The 16,918-nt window shown below is 45.0% G+C and overlaps 1 pseudogene; it reads left to right on the top strand.

The window, feature by feature from the left end:
- The first annotated feature begins 1,881 nt into the window (after window positions 1-1,881).
- Window positions 1,882-14,692, top strand: LOC128844473 (paired amphipathic helix protein Sin3a-like; annotated as a pseudogene).
- Window positions 14,693-16,918: the final 2,226 nt, after the last annotated feature.

The following is a 16,918-nucleotide window of genomic DNA, read 5'->3' on the forward strand; positions in this document are numbered from 1 at the left end:
AGTCATGAAACTGGTTTTCAAAGCTTCTCTGATGCACAGAGATTCCTGGTGTGCTCTTCTAATCGCCCTGGTGTCTGGCTGCATGTAATCAGCAGCCAGGCGATTTGCCTCAGCCTCCCACCCCGCCATAAAGATCTCGCCCTTACTTTCACAGAGACTGTGGAGCACACAGCAAGCAGAAATAACAATGGGGAGATTGATTTGGCTGAGGTCTGAGCGAGTCAGTAACGATGGCCAGCGACCTTTTAAACGTCCAAATGCACATTCTACCACCATTCTGCACTTGCTCAGCCTGTAGTTGAACAGCTCCTGACTCCTGTCCAGGCTGCCTGTGTATGGCTTCATGAGCCATGGCATTAAGGGGTAGGCTGGGTCGCCAAGAATAACTATTGGCATTTCAACATCCCCAACGGTTATTTTCTGGTCCGGAAAGTAAGTCCCTTGCTGCAGCCCTTTAAACAGAGCAGTGTTCCTGAAGACGCGAGCGTCATGAACCCTTCCCGGCCAGCCCACATTGATGTTGGTGAAACGTCCCTTGTGATCCACAAGTGCTTGCAGCACCATTGAAAAGTACCCCTTGCAGTTTATGTAGTGGGTACCCTAGTGGTACCCTAGTGCTCCGGTGACAAGATAGGGATATGGGTTCCATATATTGCCCCACCACAGTTAGGGAATCCCATTGCAGCAAAGCCATCCACTATTGCCTGCACATTTCCCAGAGTCACTACCTTTCGTAGCAGCACCTGAGTGATTGCTTTGGCTACTTGCATCACAGCAGCCCCCACAGTAGATTTGCCCACTCCAAATTGATTCCCGAGTGACCGGTAGCTGTCTGGCGTTGCAAGCTTCCACAGGGCTATCGCCACTCGCTTCTCAACTGTGAGGGCTGCTCTCATCTTGGTATTCTGGCGCTTCAGGGCAGGGGACAGCAAGTCACAAAGTTCCATGGCAGTGCCCTTACGCATGCGAAAGTTCCGCAGCCACTGGGAATCATCCCACACCTGCAACACTATGCGGTCCCACCAGTCTGTGCTTGTTTCCCTTGCCCAGAATTGGCGTTCCATGGATAGAACCTGTCCCATTAACAACATGATCTCCACGCTTGTCGCTGCGCTGCCACCGCCGCTGCCTCCTCGCCTCGTTTTTCTGGTCCTGGCTCAGCATAAACTCCACAAGAATGCGCGAGGTGTTTTCAATGTTCATGACTGCTGTCTTGAGCTGAGCGGGCTCCATGCTTGCCGTGGTATGGAGTCTGCAGTGTTCACCCAGGAAAAAAGGCACGAAATGGTTGTCTGCCGTCCGTTGCTTTCATGCAGGGAGGGAGGGAGGGGTGAGGCTGTACCCAGAACCACCTGCGACAATGTTTTTTGTCCCATCAGGCACTGGGATCTCAACCCAGAATTCCAATGGGCGGGGGAAACTGCGGGAACTATGGGATAGCTATGGGATAGCTACCTACAGTGCAACGCTCCAGAAATCGACGCTAGCCCCGGAACATGGACGCACACCGCTGAATTAATGTGCTTAGTGTGGCCGCATACATTCGACTTTATACAATCTGTTTCCCAAATTCGAATGATATAAATTCGGATTAATCCCATAGTGTAGACATACCCTTATAGTTAGAAAGCTTTCCTAATATCTAATCTAAATCTCCCTTGCTGCAGATTTAGCCCATTACTACTTGTCCTGCCTTTGGTGGACATGGTTATGCTTCTACCTAAGGACTGTTCAACCTCTGTGAATACAAGAATCAAAATCCAAGTAACTGCTTCTGATCACCAACTCCTTCCCCTCCAACCCATTGACTTTATCGTGGTCGGTAGCTTTGGCACAGCTTTCTTTCTCTTCTCTTTAGGTCATTCCAAATGAAACTGTTCAATGGCAGGTGCATAATTGATGCTTCCTTTTCTTAGTACATAGAGGCTGAAATATATTTCTGTTAAAAATCTGAAGAATGACATTCACAGAGTGTTAAATGATTGACACTCCAAATGGAACTCAGCACAGCAATTATTTGCCTATGCTAAGATTTATCGCTTTCTTTTGTAGTAATGCTGTCAATTGTGTACCTCCCACCCATGGAAAATCTTATTTCCTGAAGGAAGCATTTTAGTAGCCTGTAACTTCTTGTGAAAAGATGCAATACTGTATAGGAAGCAGATGAAATATAGGTAGATTAGAATAACCAGATGTGGAAATATTAAACCATTTCTCAAGTGCCTCCTGTTTTACGTGCACAGCGTTACACAAGTATTAAGTTCTTGTTTTGGTTCACTTAAATGTTAGGGTAAGTGGACACTTAAAACACTGCAGCTGTGCTGATGCAGTGCTTAAGTGAAGAAACTCCTATGCCAACGGGAGAGCTTCTCCCATCAGCTTAGTTAATCCACCTCCCCAAGAGGTGATAGCTGTGTCGATGGGAGAAGCTCTCCCGTTGACATGACGCTGTCTACACAGGGGATTAGGTCGATGTAACTGCATTGCTCAGTGTGGATTTTTCACACCCCTGAGCAACATAGTTACACCAATATAGGTCTGTAGTGTAGACCCGACCTTTATTTCCAGAAAGTAATATTGTACTATGGCTAACACATCTTCCCTTTCATCTGGATGTTGTCTTGGAGACCACCCTGGCAACAATCAGAGTCTTAGAGGCAATCCAAAGAAACTCCCCGCTTGTCTGCTGAGGAGCAAGCCAAATTCCAGCTGGACAACACTCTGGGTGGCACGTCGGAGGTGATCCACCGCAAGGCGCTGCAGAGGTTATATGCTGACAAAGCGTCCGACATCATAGACGGGCTGAGGAAAAATTCCGTTCCTATTGTGCTGAAATGGTACTTCCCAGGTTTCGGCATTATTACTTGTGTTTGAGTAAAACTCATCGTATGCTAGGCACTATCCAAACGTATAATACACACAGAGGCTCCAGTTGAGGAAAGCATACAGTCTGAGAAATGCAGATGCTTTTTATGTTCTAATAAGTGGTTGCGTTTCATAGTACCCAGCTACTATTGTGTCTAGTAAAGCCAAAACATCACTGGCCTTGCTGGCAGGATAAGGATTTTTTATTTTTCCTACCCAAGAAAGGATAGTCTTGAGTTCAAAAATCAAGCTGGGGTGGGGTTCTGTATTGTCAGTTTTGGACACAACTGAGTTTGATCCCATTATAAATCCCATCTGTGAAAGTGAAAAAGACTTTGAAGTGTAGAGTCTGTATTGGATTCAGGTTCCAACTCAAAAATTACTGTGTTCTACTGCCAGCCTCCTGATCAGAAAAAGGAAGTGAGTGCACAATATTGGGGGGGGGGGGCAGAGACCGCTCTCTTGAATAATAGTTACAACGGGCAATTTCAACTCCCCACATATAAAATGTCAACCTCTGGAGAAGGTGAGGAGAAGGAGTTTTTCAATATTTTAAATGATTGCTTCTTGTAATAGCTAGTCTGTAGCTACACAAGAGGAGAGGTTATTGATTTAGCCCTGAATAACACTTAGATTCTGAATCAAGAAATAACTATGGTCAAACCATTGAGTGGTAGCCATCACAATATATAACAGTCCAGTATCCTTGGTGGAAGGGATCATACCAAAAATTAGTACTGTGATATGAGATGTAGGAAAGTGGAAGCTAAGTCAAAAGTCGGACACTTTTACAATCTTTAAAGCATAGGTTCCTGATCTATAGACTACAGGTCGTCAATGTGGTCTTGAATAGAAAGAGAGGTGGTTGACAGAATCTTCTTATACAGCCTCAATCTCTGCTATGAATTGAAGCAAATATGCCATTACTGTATATTGAAAAACTAACAAATCCCCCACCTAGCTGGAATTCTGTGTTGTGGTCACCCTATCTCAAGAAGGACATCTCAGTAATAAAGGACTCAGAAATGAGCATGGGGGGGAAGATGAGGCATGGGAAGACTGTGAGCAGTGATTGATGGTAATGAGACTGTTTAGGTTTGAGAGATAGTGGTATCAGAGGCGTTTTTACAGAGGTATACAAAATCTGATTGCTGCTGCTATTTACCTTTTCATATACGGACAAGGGGATATGAAAATGTGAAAATGAAAGGCAGGAAATGTAAAATTGATGAAAGGAAGTTCCCTTCTCTAGTACCATCTGTTTAGGACTTTTTCTCTTGTGTCTTAGAACCTTAGCACAAGACTTTCCGAACTTCCTTAGCTCTTCCTTTTTTTACCCTTGAGGGCAGCCATGGTAGAGTGGAGTAAGAGCCAAACCCCCTAGTGGTCACCACGTGTCACTCTTGAGTTTAAGTGCTGTCTTCCACCCAGTTCCTTGTTGAGCATGGTCAGTGAGCTGTAAAGAGAAGGTGGAAATTGAACTACAGTATTCAAAGAATGTGCGGAATGTGCCCCTACTAAACCGGCTGAAGGGAATAGTCCATAAATCAATGGAAACTAACCTTTGTGTTCTTTATAGCTTCTCTGTCCTCCTGGCTGGTTCTGGATTTACACAGCAAGAGGCTACAACAGCATTTTGATGGAACCGTGTCATCATACTTTTCCACTTTCCCGATACATCTCTAACAATGTAGAACAAAGGATAATTAGTAATGAAAGTAATTCCCTTTAGCATTGTAGTTGCAGATTGTCAGATCTTTATTATGGTGGCTCCCTAATGTCCCCGTCAGAATTGGGGCCCCGTTATACAAATGCAGAAAGAGAACTCATGTCCGGAAGGACTTGCTTTTATGTTGGCACACGTTGAGGACGTCTGCAGTCTCTAGCAGGTTCTCTACTGAGGCAGGGCATAATGTGAGAACTAGACATAAAGAAACGAGAGATGAAAGGAGAGGGGTAAGACTATGAGAAGGTGCTCTTAGACACCAGGGTATGGACATGGTATGAAAACTAGATTAGAGGAGGGATATAGGTTTGCGAAGGGACTGCCAAATAAGAGGTACTTCTGGGATCTGTGTGCTTCTAGACTCCTGGAATGTTCAGCAATTATATCTCTGCAAAGTTCCCATGTCTCATCAAAAGTATGTAGGCTGCCTAGATGTAAATTGTGATTCCTTAATCCTCAGTGAAGAGAAAGAGCTGTTTTTTCCATTATGTCAAAATGTGAGAGGTCGAGGGTTGTCTGATTCCCAACTTGTGGTGTTTTTCCTTTAAACATGATCAAGTTGGTTACAGTGCACTCTTTGTGAAGTGACAGAATGGACTTCTTTCTTCTAGGCTAGGTATAAGCTGGCTGAGAGGTTCAGAGTTTTGTGTATGCCTGTGTTGCATGGGGTGAAAAGAATATCTAGTTACAGGACCATAACAAGTATCAGAGAAGTTTGAGAGCTCTGAAATGTCTGGCAAGTGGTTAAATCCATGTATTAAATAAATTATGGGATGTCACAGATACCAGGGGCTCTTTGGGGCAGCTGGTTACAACAGTTGAGATTTCTGTTATTTGTAACTTCTCACAAAGCAGAATTCTGGGATATTGACAATGAACCCAGACCCAGTCCTGGGACTCTGTAGGAGGTATACGGGGGGAAAAAAAAAGTTTGGTTTATGTTCTGTTGAATGCCCTCATCATCACCCTGGTTAGTGAGGTATAGCCATGCATTTGTGGCCTATTTAACCTTCTGTAAAATAACATAGCCACAAAACCAATCTAAAGATTCATGGCCATTCCTGGAGAATTTTGCTATGCACGTTGTACCTCATTTGAAGTCCTTCTGAAACTTTCTGCTGTTTCAGTGGGCGATGGGCACTGAGCAGAAGCCTTACTGCCTCCAGCTTGTCTGGTCTAGGTTTTTATCCTACACCCATCAATGTGGTATCTTAGCATCTCGTAGCTTCTGTTTTGTTTTTTGTTGCTGCTAAGGTTAAAGATGAAAGAGGAAGAGTGGCGAGAAGCCCAGAGAGGATTCAACAAGGTCTGGAGGGAGCAGAATGAGAAACATTACCTGAAATCCCTGGATCACCAGGGCATCAGCTTCAAACAGAATGACACCAAGGCCCTGTATGCAATATGTGTAGGCCCTTGACACCAGAACTTGGGTTGTTGTGATGGATAATGTGAACTCTGGCCCTTCCCCCATAGGGTTTGGGGTTGTAATGAAAGAGGAAATCCAGTTCACTGGCAGTGCTTTGTACAAGGGTCTTAAAGACGTGGTAAGTTGCATATGTGAGACTCACCCATGCTCTGTGTATTTTGTCTTCCTCCCTCAGAGGCAAGAGCAGGCATCAGAAGATAATGCTGGAGTACCCATAGGCCCACACCTGTCACTAGACTATGAGGACAGGCAAATCCTGGAGGATGCTGCTTCTCTTTACCATCCACCACGTGAAACAGCCGACAGGAATTCAGAAAGAGGACAAGTACAAAATCAAGCAGATCATGTACCACTTCATTCCGGACATGCTGTTTGCTGGGTGGTGCGAGCTCTCAGACGTGGAGGAGGAAATGGATGTGGATGAAGCCACTGGGGCTGCGAAAAAGCACAACGGAGTTGGGGGCAGCCTCCCTAAAGCCAAGCTGCTGTTCAGCAACACAGCGGCCCAGAAGCTACCGGGGGGAGGGGCGGAGGGGGGATGAAGTGTACAACCTCTTCTATGTCAACAACAACTGGTACATCTTCATGTGGCTTCACCAAATCCTATGCTTGCTGCTGCTGAGCATTTGCACCCAGGCTGAGCGGCAAATTGAAGAGGAGAACCGGGAAAGGGAATGGGAGCGGGAAGTGCTAGGCATAAAATGAGACAAGAATGACAGCCCAGTGTGTGGATCTGGTACTTGATCTGTTTCCTGGTGTCTTGAGGAATCTGTGTTCCTCCCTCTCACCTGCCTTTAGGTCTTGTCTCTGTAAAATCCGGTACCTGCATTTTGGTAGTTTCCAAAATGTGAAATATAAGGATGCTGGTGGGCACTGAATGTAGCACAGCATGTTATCAAGGAGGAGATCTCTAGACCTGACCCTGGGGCTTGGAACATCCTACTTCATGGGGCTGTGGGGGAGAGGCGTGGTATATTGTATTGCTTTAACACTCTTTGCCAGATGAATTTCTTAATACTGGATTGCGCTATTTTTCTACCTCATGAATTTACAAGTTGGATAAAAATCTTCTCTTGCCCCAAGCTTGTTATAAAATATCTCAATGGAGGAGTCAGCCCCTGGCAATTGACAAAGCAGTCAGTTTGGGCTCTGGTATTAAAAAGTGTGTCTCCTTTTAAACTGGTGTTCAAATGATTTACTGACTAAAGAAGGCAGGGCAGGGCAAACCCAAGTAAGTCCAGGCAGTCCTATGTAGACCAGTAAAGAGCCTCCTTGATCTTCCATTTTCTGTTACAATGTTCGTGTAATCTGAGTGGCCTCAGCAAATATATGTATTTCGAATTCTCCAAGGGATGGTTTCCTTAGTAGTGATAATGCTACAGTACTAAACTGCCTATGGCTGCCTGTTTCCAGCCAGCTAAAACCAGAGTAAAGTAGCTAATTTGGATTAAAGCAAAGGAGGAAGTGTGGACAGTCTTTGTTGGCCTTGAGGGAGGCAGAGGTGTTTGAACCTATAACAATTAAAAACAAACAGAAAACACAGAGAACTTTTCAAATTCCCTTTAAATTGGCATTGTTCCTTAACCAGTATTTTTAAAAACTTTATTTTCATCTTCCCTTGATGCCTATACCGCAGTGATGAGTGTTAGTTCAAAACTGGGTGTACCCTGAATGGCTTTTTTCATTTTCCTCCTCTTTTTACTATGTTTCTGCTACAGCCCACAAAACCTTTTAGAAGCTACATTAGCACATTCAGCTTGGAAAGGCGGTAACTGTCTGTGTAGCTTGCTCTGGATAAGGTACAGGAGACCTGGGTTTTAGTTCGAGCTCTGCTACTTAGTTACTATGTGACCTCAAGCAAGTTGCTTCCCCCAACTCCCTTGGTCTCTGTTTTACATTCTTCAAGGCGGGGCCTAGTTGGTTGTGTGTCTGAATGGTGGCAAGCACAGAGGGGTCGCAGATATAGTTTGGGACCTCTGGGTGCTAGTGAAATACAAATTAATAATAATGTGCAATGCGTATATTTCATAAGATCCTTAGGACATATCTGCGTTCATATCTTTTTGGTGAGGTCTCTGCTTTAATGGTGTGCATAATGTTGTTTTGGTAGCAAGAACCTCTTTAGTTCTCTTTAGTTCTGAGAATTTTACCACCTCTGCCTTCCTCCGTGAGGCCTCTGACGGGTTACAGACCTGGCATTAATTTGAAAAGCTCTCATTTAAAGTCTTACAACATGTAAGTCTAGAAGTGCAGGCAAATGATGAAGGCTCAGCCTGGCTTGTTTTGATTAATGTCAAACTCTGCTTGTTGCCACATGGAGAAGTTTATTTTGGAGATTTTCTTAGTGTTCTGTTTTGTCTACGGCCTGACTGCAGAAGGCAGGTTGTCCATAGTGCACACTAGTGCAAAGCCCTCTGACTGACTTGGGTTGGGGAAAGGGGGCTACTGCAGTACACAGTGCACCAAGTCCAGAGGCATTTAAAACCACTTCACTAACTCCTCTTCTCCGTGTCTTTCCTGCTCCCAGCTTCAGCACATAGTGAGTGATGAGATCTGCGTACAGGTGACAGACCTTTACCTGTCGGAGAATAGCAACGGAGCTACTGGAGGCCTGCTGTCCTCACAGTCATCTCGGGCCCTTGTGGAGGCCACGTACCAGCGCAAAGCCGAGCAGCTCATGTCAGACGAGAACTGTTTCAAGGTAAAAACCATATCTGCCTGCTGTGACGCTTGGAGGAGGACTCCTGGAGGAGCTTGCTGAGAGGGGAGAATGGGAGGGGAAGTACAAAGGCTCGCTGAGAAAGGAGAATGGGCTCAGCTTTTCATTTTACGTAACTCTCCAAATATCCCAAGGACCTCTGGACACCTGTGTGCTCCGCAGCTCTCCTAGAGCTTGAGAGGGCGACCTGATTGTGCATTCTAGCCTGGTGGAGCTGCCGAGTACCTGCTCTGTGACTGTCGGTCTTAATATAGCCCTTGGCGGGGCTTGCATCCATCCAGACAGGAACTGTAGAACGAACAGGAAAAACAGAAGAATATTTCTATAAAGAGTTCCTCGGAAATGGGACATTTGCAAGGAAGATGGAAAAATACGTATCCTGAAGGAAAGCTGGGATTTGTCCCTGTATTTCTCAGTGTCCCAAAGCCAGAGTAATACTGTATTGAGTGATTGCTATCACTAGGCTTTTAATCTCTGTCTCTCCCGCCCTCCCGTGGGGTGGGTCACTGACGCTTTCCACCTTTTTCTCCATCTCATCCATTGTAGACTGTAACGGTCTCTTACTAATATTTGTCACCTATGCGTTAAATAAACCTGACTCTCAGTTCAAATCAAATTCATACTTCTCGTCGCTGTGAAATCAGAAGTGGCCGGGCCCATCTTGAACTAGTGAAATTCATTGATAATGGCTTTGATATTTATAGGGCGTCTCTGTGTTCCCGATGAGAGTCTCAAAATAAGCAGGGAAGCAAAGAATTGAAACTGCACAAATTGATCAGAAAACAGCATGCTGCTAAAAGGGGTCCAGCTCCTTGCTTTGCCTTTATAAACATCCCAATTTCGAGCAAACTCTGTGGGTAACAGAGAGATTTTTTCTGATCGTTAATAAAATACCAACTGTTCACTGCAGCAATTCATGCTTTTTTCTTCCACCTCTCTTTAAGTATGTCATGGTTCTCTATCCAGGAACTCTCTTCTGCCCATATACGTAGAAAAATTTCTTTATCCTTTTACCCTCTGTTAGATTAGCTCCTTAGTGATCTAAAACTTTCCACTCATTGTCAAAACTCCTTCTGTGTTCAGATTGTGTAACTGGGGCTAGTATCCTACCGTTGTTCCCAGCAAAGTGGAAGGCACAGTATTATGCTGGAGAGTTGCATAAAGTTTATTGGATTTATTTTTCTGAATAATTGGTTACTAAGTCTCCTTCCACATTCTGCTTTGTAGCTGATGTTCATTCAGAGCAGAGGCCAGGTCCAATTAACCATCGAGCTGCTGGACACCGAAGAGGAGAACTCGGATGACTCCGTAGAGGCAGAGGTAAGAGCCGATTGTCCTTGGAATTCAGCTGCAGCTATTAAGCATGTAAAGTTTAAATGGGGGTATAACTGGATGAAGATGGCAGAGCTGTCAGTGTTTCAGATGCTATAGTTTATGACCTGCTTCTAGTCCTACAGGACACATTCATTCTGTGACACAGTGCACTCGGTGAATTGGGTTGAACAAGCCTTGTTGGCATCTCTTATTAAGAATTTCAAAAACCAGACAGTGCAGGTGCATATAGGGGGAGGGATAGCTCAGTGGTTTGAGCATTGGCCTGCTAAACCCAGGGTTGTGAGTTCAATCCTTGAAGGGGCCACTTAAGGATCTGGGGCAACAATCAGTACTTGGTCCTGCTAGTGAAGGCAGGGGGCTGGACTCGATGACCTTTCAGGGTCCCTTCCAGTTCTATGATCTAGATATATCCATCCATGGGGGGAGAGTGAGTGGGACCTGTGTGAAATATATGGAGTCTCCAAAGGTTGCTTTTCTTTCATCCACTTCCAACCAAACCCCTTCAGAGTTGGGTTTGAATTGTTTGATTTGGCAGATGTTGGTTAACCCCTTGTGTTCTGTGCCCAATTTCAGCATTGGTCAGACTACGTAGAGCGGTACGTCAACTCTGATTCTACCTCTCCCGAACTTCGGGAACACCTGGCCCAGAAGCCGGTTTTCCTGCCAAGGTGAGTGAACAAGCTGTGGCTGTGAAAAGTGACACACAGACCACAAGTACCCATGTCAGCAGAGGGAGAAAATCTTACTCCGTCACAGTGTTGGCTATTGCAGTCTCTTGTTTGTTTTTAGTATTCTGCCACTTTAAAAGACATTAACCTGGGAGTAGCATATAGAGACACAGTGCTGCTGTTTATTCCAAGAGCCCACCCTGGGCTCCTGCTCTCCAGTGACTGAGAGAGAGCATAGTCCACAGGCTGCAGAGAGGTCAGGGTTTGGGGAGTCACCAGCCCCAGTTTTTTTTTGGCAATCCTGCCTTTGCTTACAATAGCCCTCTAGCTGAGTGCAGAAGGTGCTGAGTCAGTGCTTTTCACTAGCAGGAAGTTGGTTGCAAAACAGCTTTGAAAGGCCCTCACTCTCTGTAAACAGCTGAGATCAGTGGGTTGGCTTATGGTAGACACATGAGCCTAACCGACTTTAATTTGTGACCATTCCACTCTGAGCAATACTTTGGGTTCCGAAGGGCTGGCCTGGAGCCACCAGATATGTCCAGCCTAGTGGACAGAGGATGAGCACTAATCCCAGCAGGGATTCTCTGGTTTACAGGAACCTGAGGCGGATCCATAAGTGTCAGCGTGGTCGGGAGCAGCAGGAGAAGGAAGGGAAGGAGGGAAACAGTAAGAAGTCCATGGAGAATGTGGAGAGCTTGGACAAGCTGGAATGTAAATTCAAACTGAACTCCTATAAGATGGTGCACGTCAGGGGTTGGCAACCTCTGGCACACGGCTCGCCAGGGTAAGCACCCTGGGGCCGGGCCAGTTTGTTTACCTGCTGCGTCGGCAGGTTTGGCTGATCGCTGCTCCCGCTGGCCGCGGTTCGCCGCTCCAGGCCAATGGGGGCAGCGGGAAGCCGCGGCCAGCACATGCCTTGGCCCGTGCCACTTCCCACAGCCCCCATTGGCCTGGGATGGCGAACCACGGCCAGTGGGAGCCACGATCGGCCGAACCTGCCAACGCAGCAGGTAAACAAACTGGCCCGGCCGCCAGGGTGCTTACCCTGGCGAGCCACGTGCCAGAGATTGCCGACCCCTGGTGTACATGATCAAATCGGAGGATTACATGTACAGGAGGACTGCTCTGCTGCGTGCTCAGCAGGTAGGAGTTGAGTGAAAGGAATGGGATGAGCAGCTGGTGTTTCCCTGAACCTCTTGCTCCGAAAGGGCATCTGGGGAGAGTCAGATAAAGTGTCCGGGGTGGTGGGGGAGGGGTTGTTCTCCTGTAACATTTAGTAGTCTTCATATTGCTTTGAGGACTGGACACGACATAGTTTAGTCAACTGGACGCTGTAAACTTCCTCTGAATGTTCCTGAGATGTAACCCTTCCTTTCCTCCCCCTCCATTTCCCAAACTCTCCTGTTAGAGTAGACAGCTCTTAGCATCCTTTTACTCATAGGTTTCTTGCCTAGGGGCACCTCACATTGGTTGCTAATCCCCCTTGCTAGGGTGGGCCTAAAAACGGGGATAGCAAAGAACTGAAATGCTGAAAAACTGACCCGTGTTCTGACATAGCCCTCCAAGCTCATCTCATCAAGGAGCTGTACCTCGACCCTGCAGTCACTGAGAGTGGGGGTCTAGGGTTGCTCCCGGGCAGCAGAGCAATGCAAACGAATATACCAGCTGCTTGAAAGTGCTGGGTGTGGGACTAGGATAGCCGCAGTGATGTCATAATTACAGAAAGGTCCAAGGTGGATAAAAATTGGAAGACTTTTTAAAAAATTAATAAAATTCCTTTTTAAATTTTTTTGTTACTTATAAGTTTTTCTTTTTTAAAAATGAGCCAGTTTAAAATGAAATCAGAATTTAATACAAAATATGTTGAGGCCTAAACTTAGAAGATTATAATAAGAGAAATAAATATGCTGAATCCATGACCCTCTCTTAAAAAACAAAAAACAAAACCACCATTTTCTAACATACTAAAAGTGTTTGGTTAATAAGAATCTGAAAATATAGTTATGGTGTACACTTCTAGGTAGCAAACAGATGTACCAAATCTACTGTAAAGTGTCTATTTAGTTGTAAGTCAAGGTGTTTTAATGGGTATATCAACTAATGAGTGCATCTTTCTTTAGAAAACAGCTGAAATACAAATGCTGATTTAAATCAGTCCACCCTGGAAATGTCACAATGCATATTTTCCCAGGACTTAGAAGTTCAGGTTCTAACAGAATAGCACAGCTATGGGAATATGTGTAGTAATTACTGGGACTGACTACTGTAATTAAGTCAGTGTTAAACTTAACTAACTCTTACTCATAACTCAGATTCCTTTTTGGTTTGAAATTTCTTAGGCTCTGTTTTGGTCCAAAAATAACTTTATTTTAGTGGGGGTGCCGTGTGCATGCGCGCATGTGCTGTGAGAGGTTGGGAACAAATATATCCGTCTCAGCACTCCCCTCTTCTATTCCAGCTGGAATTCTTGCACTCACGTGAGACTGTTTCTGTATTGTTTTGTATAAACCCCTGCATTGAAGGCTGAACACAGTCTTGCATCACCTGACACTGCCATTAATCAGGGAAAAGATATGAGAAGCTTAGCATTATTGCAGCGTTAGGGTTCTAATCAAGCAGTCAAGTCAGGAACTTCTGGAAATTACTTCTGTTGGGTGTTTAATTCTGCTCTGGTGCACATGTATGTTTTGTGTGTCCCTGTTTTGATCATTAGCAGAGTGTTGAATCCATTTCATACAATATACAGGATATACACTGTGGCAGAGTTAACATTCTGGTTCAGAGTTCAACAAACATTTGATGATTTTTGACTTTGATGACTTCTGAGCACTTGATTTCATGGACTTAATTTTCATGAACACTAGGCTTTTGGGGATTTCCAGTTGGGAATAAGGATGGCTGTGCCTGCTTGTTCATACACTGCCTCCAATTTACTGATGCTTTCCCTTGATCAGTTGGCAAGGGTCAGTGTTTGTATTGCCAGTTCCCCAGCAGTGCTAAACATCTCAAATCTGTTGGCCTAGGGAAGTGGATTTGTTTTCGCTTTTTGTGTTTCGTGATCTTTTGTCTCTCCCGTTTCTGTAGTCCCATGAAAGAGTGAGCAAGCGGCTGCACCAGCGATTCCAAGCCTGGGTGGACAAATGGACCAAGGAGCATGTGACCCGTGAAATGTCAGCTGAGACAAACAAGTGGCTAATGGGAGAAGGGTTGGAGGGTTTGGTGCCCTGTACCACTACCTGTGATACAGAGACCCTGCACTTTGTGAGCATTAACAAGTACTGTGTCAAATACGGCACAATATTCAAGACACTGTAAAGTCCCTGAGTGAGGGAAGATCACGTGGTGTGTGTATGTGTGTGCGTATCAAGGAAACGAGGAAGATGCCTTTCTCCCCTCACTGTGTATCTCCGTAACATGGCCAGTTGACTAGTGCACAGCTGTCACCAGCGGGATTCGGTTTAGGAAAACGGATCTCTACAACCCTAAGCTGGAACTGTTGCCAACAGGCCTCTGACTTCAGCGTGCACTGTGGAGGGAAGGATCCTTTTCAGAACTGAGTGATCCTAGAGAAATGCAGCTAGCTCATATGCACCAGCACTTCTGAGACTAACTCCTCAATGGCCTGAACTTCAAGGGCAGAGAACTGGATGTTGCATACATCCTGACCGGAGTGGTGCATTTAAAGTTATATGCTCAGATATGTCGTGAAACCAGAGGTGCCTATCACAACTGGATTCTCAGCAGAAACAACACAATTTTAACATGTTCCCCTTCCTTTTTTGTAAATAAATGTACATATTGTCAATTTTTTTCCTTTTTTTATTAAAGGAAATATGCTTGATGTGCTAGTATAACTGTACCAGCTTCTTGTGTACCATAGTACCAGGTGGCTTGAGAGTTAGTACCAACAAACAGACCTATGGAGACATTTATTACACTTTTTACCAAAGGGAGTTATCGTTGTAGTGCTTTTGTGTGGAAACTGTTCTCTCCTTTCTTTTGTAAATAAAAATACATCTTGGTTCTTATTGAGGAAGACACTCGCTCACCCACGGCCCTGTTCCTGTTCTGAAAGGCACCATGCAGTTTGCAGTGCGGAGAGGGGACATTTGACCATTTTATTATTGGCTTCATAATCTGAAGTGTTGCTGAGCTACCTAGCTGGGGTTGATTGTGCTTATGTATTTTCCCTCTCAGTATTGGAGAAAACATCCTAAGTACCAAACCAGTATTTCATTAGAGCTGCTTTGTGTCTGTGTGTGTGTGTGTGTGTGTCTATGTCTGTGTGTGTGTGTGAGAGAGAACGGCGAGGCGGGTAGGCTGTGTGATGCATTTCACTAGTGAAATCCACAAATGGGATATATATTTTTTAAGCATAGAAGTTTAGTGCTGGCAGATATTTAAGCATTGGAAGATTTTGGTTTTCAGACAAGTTGGCATGGACTTCGTAAGCCACGACAGACCCAACTGCACTGTCTCTCCTCAAAGGAGGCATCCTTTCCTTGCACAAAACAATGCTGCCAGTTGTGCCCGAACAGCTTCTGTGTCCCAGCTGGAGAGCTGTGAATGCAGCTCTGCTGTTTTTCAAAGTCCACTTCTGAAATCTGTCCCAGTGATTTCAAGACAGCTGGTTGTCCCCTCAGAACTGAGCTCTCTTCCCTTCCCCGGCAGAGAGATGGAGAAATTGGGGAGAGAGGGTCGGGGGAAGGCAATCGCTCCAGCCTTTGTGCAGCTGGGAGAGCAAAGTGGTGAAAATGCATGGCCTATGAGGGTCACTAGTCATTGGCAGCCAATGTACAGAGAGTAATTCCAGCCATTGTGATGAATGGGAGCCTCCTATGGAGCGAGGATAAGAGAGTAAAGAGCCCATGGGGGAGTTTTCAGAGTTTGCCAGCAATAAGTTACCTGTCCCGTTTCTCCTCCTTTTGCTGTGTTCAGACGGGAAGGGGGTTTTATTGTGTCCTCTTCCATTTCAAAGGTTTTACACACGCTCCCCTGTGCCTCACCCCACCCTCAGGTGTTTCTTTTTAATATATGTTAAAGCTGATCTGGAAGTGGAAGTCAGGATGATTTAGACTTTACCAGCTTGGAAGTAACAGCTGCTGCTGCTTTGTGGGTGTTTTGTCCAAGAGTCTGTGCCTGCATGTTATTTGAGCGGAAGGGGATTAACATGGCGGGATTCCTGCTGTTCAAGGTACCCAGGAAAAAAACCCAATAAAACACAAGGCGATCTCCTCCTGCAGCAGGGTTTTCACCTACAGGTTGTGGAAGCAGAGAAAGAACTGACAGAAAGGAACTGCAATGCATGACAGCTCGTTAGCAAGAGTCAGGCTAACTGTAACCCTAATAACGCGAGATTTGTAGAAGCGAGGATTGTGTGAGGCGGGTGGGAAAGAACTGTGTGTGAAGTCGTTGTGACCTTGTATAGATAAGGTATAGAAAATATTGTATGTTGGCTAGAGTCAAAACAAGTGAGGAAATAAGATATCAAGATGGCCTATGTATAAACAAAATGTAGCTGTCCCTCATTATTTCTGTAATGAAAGGTATAAATACTTGCTGTAATTAGTTACCTGAGAGAGACCTGCTTAGCTCTCTCCCTCTGCACAATTGTGAGAGTTAATAAAGCATCTGACTTGCTGTACCTAAACAAAAGAATGAGAACTCTGTTTTTCTCCGACAAGCTTTCATCCCTCCCGATGTCTGACTTCTGAGCTCCATGCTCTGATCCCAGCCTGTACAATAGCAAGATTTCTTTTTACTTTAAATTGCTTTTTGTATTCTGTAATGTGATCCTTGGCCACCTATCCATGTGATGATTTCTATACAAATGTAAACTTGACTGTAGTGCAGTATTTCCATTAAAATATCAGGGCTAATCATTGTGTACAGATTTTTCTTCCTTCTTGATCATACACAATGAGATTTTGACACACACTCTCCTGAGGAAAGGGAGGAAGATGCATCTGATGGAATCACTCCTTTAATAAAAACAGAAGTAGAGGTGGTGGGAGAAGATAGTAGTAGACCTGAAAGTTTGATCTCTGTTTAGGACCCTCACAAATGACCAATGTTTGACTTACCCTAGCAGATAAATGTAAGGGTATCGCCTCTGGATTCCAGATACTAATTTGTAAGCAATTCCCAGTTCCTGTTCAGAGGTTATCAACTCTTTTTAT

Source organism: Malaclemys terrapin, chromosome 10 (assembly GCF_027887155.1).
Source record: "Malaclemys terrapin pileata isolate rMalTer1 chromosome 10, rMalTer1.hap1, whole genome shotgun sequence".
Lineage (NCBI taxonomy): Eukaryota > Metazoa > Chordata > Testudines > Emydidae > Malaclemys > Malaclemys terrapin.